General features: G+C 42.7%; 1 protein-coding gene across 1 annotated transcript in view; it reads right to left on the bottom strand.

The window, feature by feature from the left end:
- The window catches only part of KCNIP4 (potassium voltage-gated channel interacting protein 4), an 857625-nt gene that overhangs the window by 758765 nt on the left and 82176 nt on the right, over window positions 1-16684 (bottom strand). The window lies entirely within an intron of this gene.

The following is a 16684-nucleotide window of genomic DNA, read 5'->3' as shown; positions in this document are numbered from 1 at the left end:
AAGCTCCCAGACGTAATTAAGACTTCAGTTTTCATGCAACATCTATAATTGCAATGTTTTCCTGGAATATCAGGTGCAGTATACAAATATTCAAAGGTGTTATTGTGACAAACATGAACAATATTTCATTTCCTGAATAACTTGTAAATGAAAAAGATGGGCTAAAAGTTGTATTTTAATTCCTGCTTTCTGCAATCATTTTACAGCTTTAAAGCAATACTTTTATGATTAAGAGCTTTCCACATAGTTTAAACAGAAGAACTCTTTATAATTAAAAAAGGAGATCAATATTGGTCTGAATAATGATATGATTTTAAATGTCCACCACATACATGTCACATCATAAGAAAAAAGTCACAACCATGGAGTTTAAGGCCAGAAAGGACCACCAGATTCTCTAGTGCAGCGGTTCTCAAACTGTGGGTCAGGATCCCAACATGAGTCGTGACCCTCTTTTAATGGGGTCACCTGGGCTGGCTTAAACTTGCTGGGGCCTGAGGCTGAAACCAAAGCCCGAGCCCCACCATCCAGGGCTGAAGATGAAGCCCGAAGTCTTCAGCCCTGGGCATTGGGGTTGATTACAAGCCCCCTGCCTGGGACTGAAGCCCTTGGGCTTTCGCCCCTCATCCAAGGGGGAGGGCTTGGGCAGGCTCAGGCTTCGGTCCCCCCTCCTGGGGTCGTGTAGTAATTCTGGTTGTCAGAAGGGGGTCGCAGTGCAACGAAGTTTGAGAACCCCTGCTCTAGTCTGACCTCCTGTATATCACAGATTACCAACACCACCCAGCACCTGCACAGTAAACCCAACAACCAAAATTAGACCAAAATGTTACAGCTCACAAGAGACTAGACTATTATGTTCCACAGGCAGAGAATAGGAGGGACTGAGGTGCACCAATGGCAGGGAATAATTAATTAAGATATACAATCTTGGTGAGTGACCCACACCACACAGGTAGGCAAAAAATACTCCAAGGTCACTGCTAATCTGACTGGGGAAATTCCCCCCCAACTCCACATATGACAATCAGTTAAATGCTAAGCATCTAAGCAAGTACCAGCTAGCCAAGCACTTGAGAGAGAATGTTCGGCGTCACCTCCGTGCCCGGGCCTAACCTGTCTGATATTCCATCTGCAGCCATGGTCATCTCTAATGCTTCAGAGCAAGGAAAGAAGAAAAAAACAAAAAACAAGAAAACACGGGCATGGAGGGGGAAATCTCTTCCTGACCCCTGCAGGGGACTGGCTGAAGCCCTGAAGTGTGAGATTTTAGGAATATTGGACATGAACCAGAAGGGACCACAGAGCTGGAGGAATGAAATTCAAATCTTCATAATAAATGTATAGAGAAGCAAACCTATACTATTTCTCCTTGTGCTTAAATAATACTTGTTGATAATGCCATCTGCTGGCCACTAGCAACGTATCCAGGTACAGTACTGATTTTTTTCAAACGCAATTTCAATAATTCAGTTTGATGCCTTTATTGCCATAGTATTTAGAGATGTATGAACTTACAGTTCTTTTGATTTCCATTTCTTTTACTAATATGTAAAACTCTCCAGAATTAATACTTTTCATGACTTAATTTGAAGTGGGATATCTGACCATTCATTCTCTGAAACGAAGTTCAGACGCTTCTGGGGGAAATGAACTCAAACCTGAGAAACAGCAAGGGAGCACAGAAGGCCAAGTGTCTGAGGGAGTACCAAGCAATTCTTACATCTTCCAGCCAGTATGCCATAAAAACAGTATTCACTTAAATGAGTGTCAGCAGAAAAATCCAGAAATACAATTTTAGGCCCTAATCCTGCAAGTTGCTCTGCATGGGGCTCTATAGCGGGCAGGTGTCCTCCTGTATGGAGCAACCTGAACAATTACAACATTAACCTTTTAAATTTAAAATTGCCACTGTGTGCTTGCTCCCATGCCCCACACTTCCCATGTAGGCAAAGCTTCCAGTGAAGTACATGGTCACTCCTATAGTGGAGTGCATTTAGGTATTCTAGCTTATTGTATAGTCATCTCTCATTCTTGGGTTTACAGACCCCTGCAGTGCCTGAGTGTACACAATAAGGACAAGTTAAGGGAACACTGCTGGACTTTAAACTTCAAAATTCTTCCAGTATTATCTGTGACAGAAGTAAGGATTTTTTTAAAAAATCAGTCCGATTTAATTCCAATAATATAATTTACTTCTCTATTTAAGACATTTTTTTAACCTTTCATTTACCTTGGAAAACAAAACTAGACCAGTAATTTTCACACACTGGTTTCTAGTTAGTTTCACTTTGTTTACTCTGTACTAAAACACTGACATGTTTGGTTGTGCTACAAACCCTCTAGCAAAATGTAAAACAAAACAAAACACGCACCCAAAGTTTTCATTTTTACAATTTTATGAAAACATTTCAGTTGGGTTAGGTTTGTTAAATATAAAGCTACTCCAAAACTACCAACCTGTTTTCCTTGCCTGTACATTTAATTTTAATATTTCTGGTTTCATTTCTTTTTTTTAATTTACAGCTGAGTTTCACCTTACATTTTAAAAAATGTATGATCCCAGCTGACATAAAAGCAGTGTTCTGTGTCAATTTTTTTCCTACTGAAGATTATGATACCTGTCAGTGACTACTTAGGGAATCCATAATACATGGATCATTAATGCATTACGACAGTAATGGCTCCTTTGGAGCCATTACCATTTAACATGTAAATTTCTACCAGTTGAATCTATTATGGATATTAACAAGATAGCCTAAACTACTATGTCTATAGTAGGGTCATATAGCCTGAGACTCTTTAATTTGAAGATTCTTGACTAAATTAATAGATGGATAACTTAAGACAAACAAAGCAACAGTTATAAACAAATATTTTTTAACTAAAGCACCTTAAAACTGTAGTTCAATTCCACTTAAAAAAATCTCTCTCCTCCAGTGATCATTTTCAGTGAGAAGAGCAAAAACGAGATTAAAAACAACTACACTATTTTTAACTCACTTCAACCTAAATTTGCAAAGCTTTGTTAATGAGAGTTAAGCTTGTAAGTTCTCATTTAGTCCTGCTAACACCCAAAGTATGACATTACACTTTCTTTATAAAAATTCTGCAAGTTTTAATCAACTCCAAAATTAAACTGTCTGGAAATGAACAGCTAAGGGACCCAACCTATTCTCCACTCCCATATACCTCATCACAAACTATCATCTCACTCATCTTCAGCAGGGAGAAAATATCTTTAGGAATACTTCTTACTCCTTAATCCTGGTCTACACTGGGGCGGGAGTGGGTGTTGACCTAAGATACACAACTTCAGCTATGCGAATAGGTTGTATCTGAGGTTGACTTACCTGGCCGTAAGGACAGCAGCAAGTCGACCGCTGCTGCTCCCCCGTCGACTCCGCTTCCGCCTCTTGTGAGCTTGAGTTCCGGAGTCGACGGGGAGCACGTTCGGGGATCGTTTTATTGCGTCTAGATGAGATGCGATAAATTGATCCCCGATAGATCGATCACTACCAGCTGATCCGGCGGGTAGTGAAGACCTGCCCTTATTAGACTTGTTCTACTTTAGAAGAAAGTGACTCTTTCTGTGATTATTTACCTTTGTCGCATATTAATGCAGAATCCTCCTCCCATTCCCCAGATCTCTCTCATCCCACTCCCAAACCCTCCTGACAGCCTGGCATCCATCTATTTTCAGGGCCTGAAATCCACTCAGGGCAGAGGTCTTCTGTACAGTCCCCAGGTAACAACATTGTAAAAGGCTCCTTCTTTGCCTGAACTACTGGGACAGGAAGTAGCAGCTTCAGTGATGGCCAGAGGAGTAGGATTGCCAGGTGTCCAGTTTTCAACCAGAAAGTCCAGTCAAAAAGGAGACCTGGTAGCATCCAGTCAGTACATCTAACCGGACAGCAAGACCAGTTACCATGGGCAGGGAGCGGGGAGGCACTGGGTCATCAACCCGCACCAGCCTCTGCTCAGCCGTGGCCACGTCCTACCTGCATCTCGTGGGTGGGCAGCAGACTCTGTGTCAGGCTGAAGCTCCTGTCCCAGCCCTGGGACAGAGGGAGCCCAGCTGCGGGGGAGAGAGGTGGAGAGGATCAAATATCGAGAAAGGGGGAGGGCCTCAAGGGAAGAAGTGGAATGGAGCAGGGCCTTGGGGAAATAGGTGGAGCATGGGTGTCCGGTTTTCAAAAATTAGGAAGTTGACAACCCTGCAGAGGAGGGAAGTTGCAGGTGAGGAAGGGGGAGCAGCTCAATAAAAGGGATCCTGAGGGAGCAGGCCAGTGTACAACTCAGCACACAAGGGATCCAGGGAGCAACACAGCATCCTCCCCAACAAGGAAACTGTCCCAGAATGCACCACACTACCAGAAAACAACCAAGTGAGTGTCCATTTCTCTATAGAGATAGCTTCAGCTGTGTATGTATTAGTGGGATACAAATCTGCTGCTCACTCAAGACCCCTGAATCCCTCCAAAGCCTCATTCACCTCCACCTTCAACACAGCCCACTGCTTCCACTTTAATCCCCTCTCACCTCATTCTTCCTTCAGCCCCACGCTTTTCCTCCTTGCCCACTCCCCCATTAACTGTGCCTTATACCCTGTATTCTTAATAAATAAAACATTAAACCACTGTTTTATTTGAGTTTTTCCATTCAGAAAGAGACAAAGGGGACAGACAAAAGTATCTATCCTGTAGAAAGAAGAAAAATAATACTGTTCTAATAGTTAGTGGTCAATGGAATTCAACAAATTAGAAAGAATGGAAAGACTTATGCAATAGCCTCAGTTAACTTATTGTAATGAAACCAGTTTGTATTGAAAATATTTCTATTATTTCTTCTAGTAAAAGAAGTGTAAACTGTTAGGAAAACTATTCCATATAGATTAGATATACTGAGCTTTTCCATTTTCTTAAGAACATGTCCTGGGCAATGTTTAAGGCGATATACAACCGTCTAAAGGGAAATGAGGTGGGATGTAAATTATGACCCATGATGTCAAGAATCTTCTTTATACTCAAAAGAAGAAGATTATGTTCTAGAGATTTTTGCAAATGTCATTTCAGTATTTCTTCAGCTTTGGGCAAAAGAACAGAATGTGTTATATCTGCAGCCTTCTTTTGGGAATGACATCTCAAAAATTTAGTGTATAGAAAGGTCAGCCTTGGACAAGTTTTCATAGGCCCAGTAACGCTAGTCAAGCATTGTGAGGGAGGAATCTGAGTAAAGATTTACATATGATTTTTTTTAAACATAAAACCATATTTTTCATTCAACCTCAGTGAAAGTCATTTATAGGTCATTCTGCAATTTGAATTTAATTTTGGTAACTGAATGATACACTAGACTATTTAGTCATCTGTACATTTCCCTTTCAGATACAATTTTGATGGCACACTATCCAAGAAATCTTCCACAGGCAACATCTCTATCATATTCCCATCCAGGTCAAAATAGCTTTTTAATAATGTCTGTAACTGATCACATAATTACACAGTTGAGAAGAAGTCTGAAAAGCCAGACATTTTTTTTTTAAAAGACAGGTTCCCTAAACTTATTTTTGATTGTCCATTAACGAGATCTCAAAAAAAGAATATGCTTGCTTTTCTAATGTATGTTAAATTTCCTTTTAAAAAGGATGTTTTAAGCAATAATTTTACCCTATATATTATTTCAGATATGATTTTTAGGAATCTCTATAGCTTGGATCCTGAAATAGCAAGAACTTTATTCCCAAAAGGGAATATGTAAATATTGGATTCCTCTATAACATAGACAACAATTGTTTTGACTATAGTAAGATTTTCAACTGAACCAGAGGGGAATGCTGCATCACGTATTATTATAAGCCTGGGGTGACGTATTCCTCCCACAACAATAAGAATAATTTCACCAATGGGTAGGAATAAGAATAAATATACACCTGTCAGATTCAGGCACCCTAGACACCAGCTAGTATTCATTACCTTTTGTAAGAGACATGCTTTCCATTCCATATGAAGTTCATGGATAACTTTATCACCTTAAAAGCTTTAGCCATAATCCTTAGCTACAGCATGTTAAGATGATAATTTATCCTCAGGCTGTTCATCTCTAACTTTTAAAAAAAAAAAAAAGCAGAGTATTTGCTAACACCGTGTAATGTTATTTTTCAAAATAGGTTATACTAGATTTTAATATCTAACTATTAAAAAGTCCAACCCAAGTGATTTTACAGGAAGAGTAAATGAGAAGTGATGTTGATCAGAAAATAAAGTGAATCTCTACCATCTAAATTTAACTCGGTTTAATTTGTATCCTCTCTGTCCCCCCAAAAAACAATTTTTCAATTAAATCCAGAAGAAAGGGACTTCAGTAGGTTAAGGTGAAAGATGATATAGTCTGCATACACAGAGCTTTTGTGAACAGAGCCATTTACATGAATTCACCTAATATGTGAAATCATCCAAATAATCATAACTAAAACGTGAAAAAGAGCTCTAACAGGATAGAGGCATTCTGAGCTATTGAGAAGTTTAACTATGCAGATACAAGGCAGAGTTATTTATCCAAATAGCTAGTTTACTGTTAATGATTTTAAAAATTCAATTGTAAACTCTTCAGGTCAGGCATTGTGTATTTCTATGTATTCATACAGTGCCCTGCCCAATGGATCTTGATCCTGACTGTGTCCTTAGGGGGCTAACACAGTATAAATAAAAATAGCAAACATGAGTGAATCACTTTTTCCCCCCCAATTAACATTGGTCTGGAACAGAGAGCTCCAAGTTTCTAACAAAAGGCCTATCTTAGAGTGAGATTGGAAATAATTAAGGTTTATAGTTTTATACAACAAGCTGATGCTCACAGAGGATATTGCCTAATGTTCATACCTAGTTTGTTTGGCAGGGATTGGAGGAGGTGATGAAAGTCAGGAAAGGAGGGGGCAAATCCAAATAGAAGTCAAGCACAACTGGATTTGGTAGGTGATATAATGGTAAAATTTCCTTAGTAAAGAGCAACAGTGCACACACACCTCTATAGCATATGCTGACACACCAAACAAAGGCACAAAAAAGGAGTTGGGTACAGAAATGAGAGACATTTTGGGCCTTGGCACTTCCTTGCAACACTGAGCTGAGAATCACTAAAGTTGTAGAGGTGAGAGCAAAGATTTTTCTACTATAAGAGATTGCAAAGGTATCTTAAAGCCATGCCTTGTAATGTATGTTGTGGCTCCTCTAAATGGAGCTTTCTGTAGCATCTCTGCTGGATGGGTATATTTTGTCTAGTTTCATTTCCTAATCACCTTTCTCTATTTCTATTGTGTGCCAATAAAATCTGCTTATAAAACAGTTGCAAGTGGATCTGGAGTAGTTTTCAGTGGCAAATAATCACTGATGGGTACTTCAAGGAGAAACTGATTGAGCTCAGGGGAAGCAGAATGGGAAACAAATTTAAAGGCAAAGAGGACTGCAATGAAAAGGGTAGGAGAAACAGTCTCTCCCTTTGAGAATCCTTCCTTTTTAAAGGCCTTATTTTTAAACAAAGCCGCAGTGTCAGCCCTTCTGTCAGGACTGACAGCTTGTCACATGCTCTGACAGGGTTCAATTCCTTGCAATGAAGTTTACAAACCCTGCACTTCCTGTGCTGAGGGTACAGCCCATTGACCCTGCCACAGGAAGTTTGTTCTTTTTAACTTCCCTCTCCCCAAAGTCCCTGGTATAATACAGTGTGAAACATTACAAACAGCTTAAATATAGTTTTAACATGATGGAAAGCAGCTTTGAAATTAGAAGGTAAAATGATGACTTCTTGTTGCTTCGCAACCACTGAAGAGCCCTGGATAGGAGCATCCCTGCCCCAGGTAAACCTCTTGCTGACTTAGGGCAAGTCTACACTACAAAATGAAGTCGACATACAGCCACTGCAGTAATTACTGTGGTGGTTCATGTTCACACTATGCCCCCTATAGGTGGTGCTCATCCTCAACAGAAGCGCTTCCCCTGACTTCACTGTGTGGGGCACTGACAGCTGGAGTCCCTCCCACCCTGGGGCTGAAAATCTGAGCTGTCAGCCTCCCACAGGGCTCACAGCTGCAGCACCCATGCTGCCCGGCGCTGACAGCAGAGCTGTCAGCCCTGGAGCTAGGGGGCTCCAGCTGGGAGTCCCTCAGAGTGCTGCCAGCCTACAGGCAATGTAAGTAATGCAGTGTCTACAGAGACACTGCATCGCCCTAACTACGTCGACCTAAGCACCGTGCCTTTTGTGGAGGTGGAGTTATTAGATTGGTGTAGTGGGCAACTTACATCAGTGGGAGCAATGCTATAGTGTAGACACTTACAGAGTTAGGTAAATGTAAGCTGCCTTATGTAGACCTAATTCTGTAGCATAGACCAGGCCTTACTTAACCAGTATCAGAAGTGCTCCTGTCCTCAGCACACCACAGTGTGAAAGGAATGTCTTGTACATTAGAAGTTAAAGATTAAATGTAAACAGAGCTCTTAGATGTTCTTGAGCAAGTGTGTGTTAGTGCTGACACTTTGAATGAATCACTTGCGTGCAATAGGACACCGATGTTATGCAGAAAAACAGGAAGTTTCCTCTGTATCACTTTACTAGAGGGGAGGGGCAGGGTTTGCTCCCACCCATGAAGAGTGAGCAGAGGCTGTGGCTCTCCTAACTTGTAGGTGTCCTGAAATGTGTGGGGAAGAGAGTACATCCACAAAGGCGTAAACCATTTGCATAGAGATCCAGTACCTCACTCCTAACACCTAGCTCCCCACTCCAAAGGCAGCAATCTTAACTTATTTAAGGAAGTGCCCAAGGATTTACCTCAGAATGATACAGTGGTGAGGGGCTCTCTGCCCAGCAAAGTTCCCAGAACTACTGGGCCAGGAATGTGCAGAGCTGATGTGGAAGGGGGATTCCGTGGGGCTCAAGGGCAGGAAACTGTTGTGTTCTACCTCGTGCAGAAAAAAAGGGTATTAAATTCACAAGTTAATTCAACTCTGTTTCTAGAGCTATGGTGTTGGGTTAGGCTGGTGACACCGAGAAAGTGAACAGAGCAGAACTGAATAAGGAGAAAAGTAGTATTAGTTAGTAGTACTAACTAGACAATATCAAAACAAGCAGAGAAAGAAGTCATTTCAGATTAGTGTTTTAAATAATATACAGTAAAATTAAAACATATACTGAATAACTCAGTGTGTTTAACCTACAATTAATTTGAACTTAGCTATTTTGAGTAATTTTATATCATCTGAAATTTTTGCCATCTCACTGTTTGCCCTGTTCTTTCACATCATTTATGAATATATTGAACAGCATTGGTCCCAATACAGATCCTGGGGAACCCCGTTATTTACCTCTCTCCTTTGTGAAAATTGACCATTTATTCCTACCCTGTGTTTCCTGTATTTTAACCAGTCACTGATCCATGAGAAGACATTCCCTCTTATCCCACGACTACTTACTTTGCTTATGAGATTTTCAGAGACCTTGTCAAAGGCTTTCTGAAAGTCCAAGTACTTGAAATTCACTGGATCTCTCTCGTCCATATGCTTGTTGATACCCTCAGAGAATTCTAATAGATTGAGGCATTATTTCCCTTTACAAAAGCTGTGTTGACTGTTCCCCAACATATCGATGGGTCTGATAATTCTGTTCTTTACTACAGTTTCAACCAAGTTAGGCTTACACGTTGGTGAGAGAGACAAGTTTACAGATCTGTCACTGCAAGGATTGTCTCTACAACCTTTTTTAAAAATTGGTGGCACATTAGCTCACCTCCAGTCGTCTGGTACAGAGGCTGATTTAAACAATAAGTTACATGCCCCAGTTAGTAGGTCTGCAATTTCATATCTGAGTTGTTTCAGAACTCTTGGGTGAATGCCATCTGATCCTGGCAACTTCTTATTGTTTAATTTAGAGACACAAGATGGGTGAAGTAATCTCTTTTACTGAACCAACATCTGTTTTTGAGCGAGAGAAGGTTTCAGGCTTACACACAACTTTTCTTCAGGTCTGGGAAACATACTCAGAGGGTCACAATTAAATACAAGGTGGAACAGATGGTTTAGCATAAGTAGTTAACACATATTTCAAGGCACCTTTCAAGGTGAAGTGGTCCCTTAACACTCCTCCAATCATGGGGTAAGAGAGGGGGAGGGTTGTTAGTAGGTTATAGTTTGTTGTAATAAGCCATAAATCCAGTGTCTCTGCTAAGTCCATGATGTTTAGTGTCTAGCAAAGTTATGAATTTAAGCTCCTAGGCTCATCTTTTGAAGGTATTGTGCAGATTTCCTTTCAGAATGAGGACTGAGAGGTCAGATATAGAGTGCTTGTTTTGTGAAAAGTGTTCACCCACAGGTGATCTGATGTTTCTGTCTTTTATCATTTTCCTGTGTGAGTTCATTCAAGAGTGTAGGTACCTCATCCAGTACACTAAATGCCTCAACAACTATGGGGATGAAACCAGGCCACGCTTGAATGAACTCTCACAGAAAAATGACAAAAGATAAAAGCATCAGATCACCTGTGGGTGAACACTTCACAAAACAAGCACTCTATATTTGACCCCTCAGCCCTCATTCTCAAAGGAAACCTGCACAACACCTTCAAAAGATGAGGCAGGGAGCTTAAATTCATAACTTTTCTAAACACTAAAAATCATGGACTGAATAGAGATACTGGATTTATGGCCTATTCCAACAATCTATAACCCACTAACAACCCCTCCCCTGCCCGGCCACTCCTCTCCCCTCCTCACAATGATTGGAGTGGTGTTAATGGGCCATTTCACCTTGAATGGTCCCTTGAAATATGTGTTAACTATTTAACACCATTAAATTAGGCTTGAATAAAGACTGGGAGTGGATGGGTCATTACAAAGTAAAAACTATTTCTCCATGCTAATATTTCCCCCCTACTGTTACTCACACCTTCTTGTCAACTGTTTGAAATGGGCCATCCTGATTATCACTACAAAAGGATTTTTTTCTCTTGCTGATAATAGCCCACCTTAATTAATTGGTCTCGTTACAGTTGGTATGGCAACACCCATTTTTTCATGTTCTCTGTGTATATATATCTTCCTACTGTATTTTCCACTGCATGCACCTGATGAAGTGGGTTTTAGCCCACGAAAGCTTATGCCCAAATAAATTCATTTTTTGGCCTGCCTAATTATACTTTTATGCTTGATTTGCCAGAGTTCATACTTCTTTTTATTTTCCTCATCTGGATTTGACTTTGCCTCTTTTTTTACTATGCTGTTTTACCATGGTAGTATTTTGTTGGCCCTCTTACTTTTTTAAAAAAAAATTGGGATATACATTTAGTCTGAGCCTCTTTATGGTGTTTTGAAATAGTCTCCATACAGTTTGAAGGCATTTCACCCTTGTAACTGTTCCATTTAACTAGCTCTCTCGTTTTTGTCTAGTTCCCCTTTTTGAAGCTAAGTGCTATTGTGTTGCATTTCTTGGGCATTTCTCCCCCTACAAGGATGTTACATTTAATTACATTATGGTTGCTATTACCAAGCATTTCCCAGGTCTTACATAAAATACTTCAGCCCATACATCCCAGAATAATATTAGCCTTTTTTTTTCAGCTGCATCACACTGACTCATATTCAATTTGACATCTACTATCACCCCCAAATCCTTTTCAACAGTACAACCACTTAGCCAGTTATTCCCCATTTTGTAGTTATACAGTTGATTTTTTCCTTCCTAAGCGTTGTTCTTTGCACTTGTCTGCATTGAGTTTGTGTGTATTTCAGGCTGGCAGAGTCCATCCTGCCCACTCTGTCCTTCAATAACTTGTTGTGGCAATGGTTGCTCCCCACTGCTCAGAGCGCATTGTGGTTTTAAGTTGAGTCTGTCTCTGCCGTGTGTTCCACTGGGATACTCCAGCCTCCTCCACCAGTCATGCTTGCCTCATCTACAGAGCCCTGTGTAGAAAAAACATTGTTCCATGGTGTGGGCCTGCATTTGAGAAGCATTCAAAGTCAATGGCCCTATTGATGGCTTCTCAGTATTGATGGCTTCTCAATGATAATCCTTACAGGAGGTGTCAAGCACCTTCCCTGGGCAGAGCACTCTCTAGCATGTAATACAATAAGCTGCCCTCAGGAAAGCAGAGACTTGGGTTCAGCATAAAATGGAGTTCATAATTTGATATTGACATAGCCCCATGCTATGCAAATACTATTAGAATACATGGTCTAGGGGAAACTAAGTCATTGCTCCTGGAAGCCACTGTGTGGGTGAACCTCTGGGCTCACATAGAATCAATACACAGGCTTAAATTTATTTAATCCAGAGCTGAAAAAACCTTTGCTACCTTAGAGTGCCAAGACAATTGAGTTGTTCTGTTTTATCATAAAACCTCAATGACACTAAAAAGCAATGACACTGGAGAAGACCAAGCCATTTTAGCCATGCAGTGGGTAGCTTTGTCCTAACTAACTTGATAGGTTGACGTCTGACCTGCTAGAATATTTATCACGCAATAGCAGTCTTGTGTAGACAGACCTTGCAGAAACTGCATAGGTCAGCGTGTCTGGGGAAAGTCACATAATAACTAGAAGTAATAAATGTCAGAAATAGAAGCAGTAGGCCAGACAATTATCCCTACAGACAAATTTTCACTTGAGACATCAGATGAAATTATAACAGCTTCAAATAGAAATATATAATTTACCAGATGGTACACAGTGCTACTGGCGGCCACCTGAAGGGCTTTCGTTTGTCATACGCTGACCTACATTTGTATTCTGTTTCCAAAGCTAAATGCAGCTACTGGTCACATCTGCTTCCGGAAAGTGTTTGGCTACTAATATGTTTAAGGTTCCAAAACTACAACTTAAATTCATTAAAATAATGAATTTACTAATTAAAGCATCAGGATGTTGTTATAGTCATACATTACGAGAAGAGTGTCCTATAAACTCAAGTCCTTTCAATGCATACTTAGGGCCTCCCCAAGAAGTATATAATTGGCACAATAGATGGTAGACTCCGTGTTGGGACCTACAATCTCTGCAGGTGAGACCTCCCTGGTCGTGCTAGGAATAGCTGTGATCTGCTCAATTTTATGCAAACTAGATGCAAGTTCCAAGCTTCTGGAAAATTGCCAGTGCAACCCTCTGTTGGATTAGGCATCCGCACGTTATGGCCTGATGAGTGCCTTGCAGCTTACCTGTAGTTGAACCCAAGTCACATCACTACAGGGAGGTGCTGGGAGGCCACGCTTCCCTAATCACCTTCACCATCTCCCCAGGTGGGAAACCTATTGTAGCCTTGACAATTCCAGCTGTTTCTGGTGAAGTAACAGCACCAGCATAGTATTTCTCTCCTCCTTGGCAATAGCTCAGTCATAGAACTTCCTCTTTTTGCCAGTGTTCTACACAGAAAACCTTTTAACGATCTGCGCCTTATATAATTGGTGATCTATGAACAGTCCAGTCCCTACCCAAAAGGGTTTTCCACACAAACAGATGAATGGTGGGAGAAGAGGATATAAACACAAGTCAAAGATTGAGGAGATGACAGGCATGTTTCTGGTTAGCTATGTTCTTTGGGTATCATCATCTATTTAAATTGGCAGAGTTAGTGGGAAGTTAATAAGCTTAAGGCAATAGAAAGGAAAAAGGTATATAAAGGCATCGAATGAAGTATAGAAGGCTGACACAGTGATGTTGGCAAGGGGAGCAAACGCTAAAGGAGAAGGCAGGAGGAGGTTGGAAAAGACAACCAGTCATTGGAAGTCCACATTGTAAGGTGTTGTCACCATTGGTGTGCAGGCACTATTTGGGCCCTGCCAGGAGTTAGGGCAACGAGAGAGGAGAGTCCTTTGCTCCAAGGGTCATGCTCTGCTACTGCACTACTTCCTCCTAGGCCACATGGCTGTGGGAGAGAGTAGCTTGCAGTCTGGTGTCTCCAGGGGTGTACTTCTATCTACGTCCTGTTCAGGCCCGGGTCACACCCAGGGCCGGCTGTTGGGGTGGGCTGCATGGGCCTCCGCCCAGGGCCGCGCACCCAACGGGACGCCGTGCGCAGGGTTTGGATTCCCACCTGACCGGCTGCCGAGCGCCAGCTGGGCTGCCGAGGCGGCAGGGCAGGCAGGCGAGCAGCGGTGTGTGGGAGGGGGAGAGACCCGGGCTGCAGGAGGCAGTTGGACGACCGGCCGTCGAAGCCAGGTGACTCCTCAGGAACAGGGATGCCCCTCCTCCGCCCTGCTCCACATGCAGAGCTGCTGCTGTTCCTGTCCTCCCGACCCTTCCACCCCCGCACCCTCCATTCGTCCCTGACCCCTCCGGACTGGGAGCATCCTCCCGTCTGCTCTGCGGGGTGAGCAGGCTCATGGCAGGGGGTCCCCCTCCCCCCACCCTGTGTACCCAATTTCCACTCAGCTGGGCTGATGGCACGGGGGGAATCGACGTGTGCTGCTGCTGCCTCTCTGGGTCTGGAGCTGCTGGCAGCTGCTTGTGTCTGACAAGCCTAGTTTAGGCTCCTGACCCCGAGTCCTTTCTTAAACAGACACCACTCACTCCATCGGGCACACACACACTCCCCTCTACATAACACACACCGTCACACACTCCCCTCTACACACACTCTCTCTCTCTCCTTCACACAGTCCCCCCAAGACACATACCAGGGCTCCCTGCATCCAGGTCACTTCCCCACAAGGGCTGCACTGAGGCATCAAGAGCTGCTGCTCTCCTGTCCTCCCCTTACACAGCCCTCAGGGAAAGTGATCTGGATGCAGGGAGTCCTGACATCACTCCTTGCTTCCCCCGCCCCCATCCCCTAGGGCTGCGTGGGGCGAAGAAGCAGCAGTCCAGTGGGGGTGTGAGCAGCAATGCCACCTGCTTTGTGCATCCAGGTCAGTTTCCCCATGTGGGTGCAGGAGGGGGATGCAAGGGTTACGAGCAAAGGGGGCACCGTGCAGGGGTTAGGAGTGAAGCGGGCACAGTACAGGGGTTGGGGCACAGGAGGGGGCAGGTGTTGGGGTGAAGGGGGCACAGTGCAGCAGTTAGGGGCACAGAAGGGGGCAGGCGTTGGAGTGCAGGAGGAGGGCAGGGGTTGGGGTGAGGAGGCATGTACAGTACAGGGGTTAGGGGCGCAGGAGGTGCACAGGGTAGGGGTTCAGGAGGGAGGTGTACGGGGTAGGAGTGAAGGGGTGCAGAGGTTGGGAGTGAAGGGGTTTAGGGATTAGGGGTGCAAGAGGGGGAGCAGGCATTAGGGGCAAAGGGGCACAGTGCAGTGGCTGGTGGGGAGCCTGGGGACCCCATAGGGGCCAGGGGCAATGGTGTGTGTGTGTGTGTGTGTGTGTGTGTGTGTGTGTGTGTGTGTGTGTGTGTGTGTGTAATGCCCACTGGGGCCAGGGGCACCAAAATGCAAAATCGCCCAGGGTGCCATTTTGCCTCCTGCTGCCACGACCCTAGGTTCTTCCCTCTAGGATGTAGATCTTTCCGTGTTCAACCAGCCTGAACACGATGGATGTATTAATAACTGCAATGAACTTTGTCCGAAGACCACTATGGAATTTCACGAGTGTAAAATGTGAAAACTCACTTGTGCAGTGATGTAGAATGTGCTGAGCACGTTGTGCTAATATTTTGTTTGTTGCACTATTATTTATATCATGATAACAACAGCCCAAAACTCCTGAGAGGTTCAGAGCCGCATCAGGCTAGGTGCTACATTGACACATGATCCCACTTCTCAAAAGTTTAGATTCTAACTTACAACAAGACACAAGCAGCGAGTGTAACAGACAACAGGAAAGTGAGAGGGAGGATGAAGATTGAGAGAGAGAGAGATCACATAGTTACACATTTGCCTTACGTACAACTTGATCATTTTACAGAGATTATATGAAAATATTTTGACAAACATGCCACAAAAATAGTTTTTCAATGTTTCTTTTTGGCCAGAGGTCACTATATTTTTGATTAACAAATAGAAACAAAGATTAAAAAAAAACCACCACAAAACGGAAAATTGTTTGGATTTTGTTTTCATTCCTTACCCTTCTCTCCCCACAACCCCAACAAAAAGCAAAATCTTTTAAAGAGAATTTTTATTTTAAAGGCAAATTTAAAAAAAAAATCCACCCAATTGCTTTTTTGCCCCATTCTATTTTTGAGAAATTTTTATGAACAAATAAGTAATCAGCAATCCTGCACTAGCAGTCTTTTCTTCTGGATGCAACTCATTCTATTAGCTTTAAGTTATAGATCCCTATGTTGTCAGAGTACTGGCTATTTCCTGGTTTCTACTCTTGACAGTAGAGACCAGCTCAGGCTTTGACTGACAGTCCGGAACTCTGAACACCAAAGTGCACTAGAAGAGGCTTGATTTGCAAAGAGTTGGAACGTGTTGTGCTCTAACTGCCCCATATCGACCCTGCTGGCATGCTCTAAAAGGTACCTAATTCATGTTAACATAGTTGTTAAGGGGAATTAGGTACCTTTTAGAGCATGCCTGCAGGGTCGATATGGGGCAGTTAGAGCACACCACACAACAGCACGTTACAAATCAAACCCCTCTAGCTCACTTTCCTGGCAGTGTATAGACAAGACCTTTGTTTCCTTTTGTGATTCCCTGGTAAAGCAGCTCTGACACTATTATCTTTGTTTAGCAGGCTTCCCTTCTAAATATGAACTCCTACCCTGCACTGCTTT

The sequence above is a fragment of the Natator depressus genome, chromosome 4 (genome assembly GCF_965152275.1).
Source record: "Natator depressus isolate rNatDep1 chromosome 4, rNatDep2.hap1, whole genome shotgun sequence".
NCBI classification, from domain to species: Eukaryota; Metazoa; Chordata; order Testudines; family Cheloniidae; genus Natator; species Natator depressus.
This window is presented reverse-complemented; position numbering and strand designations above follow the sequence as displayed.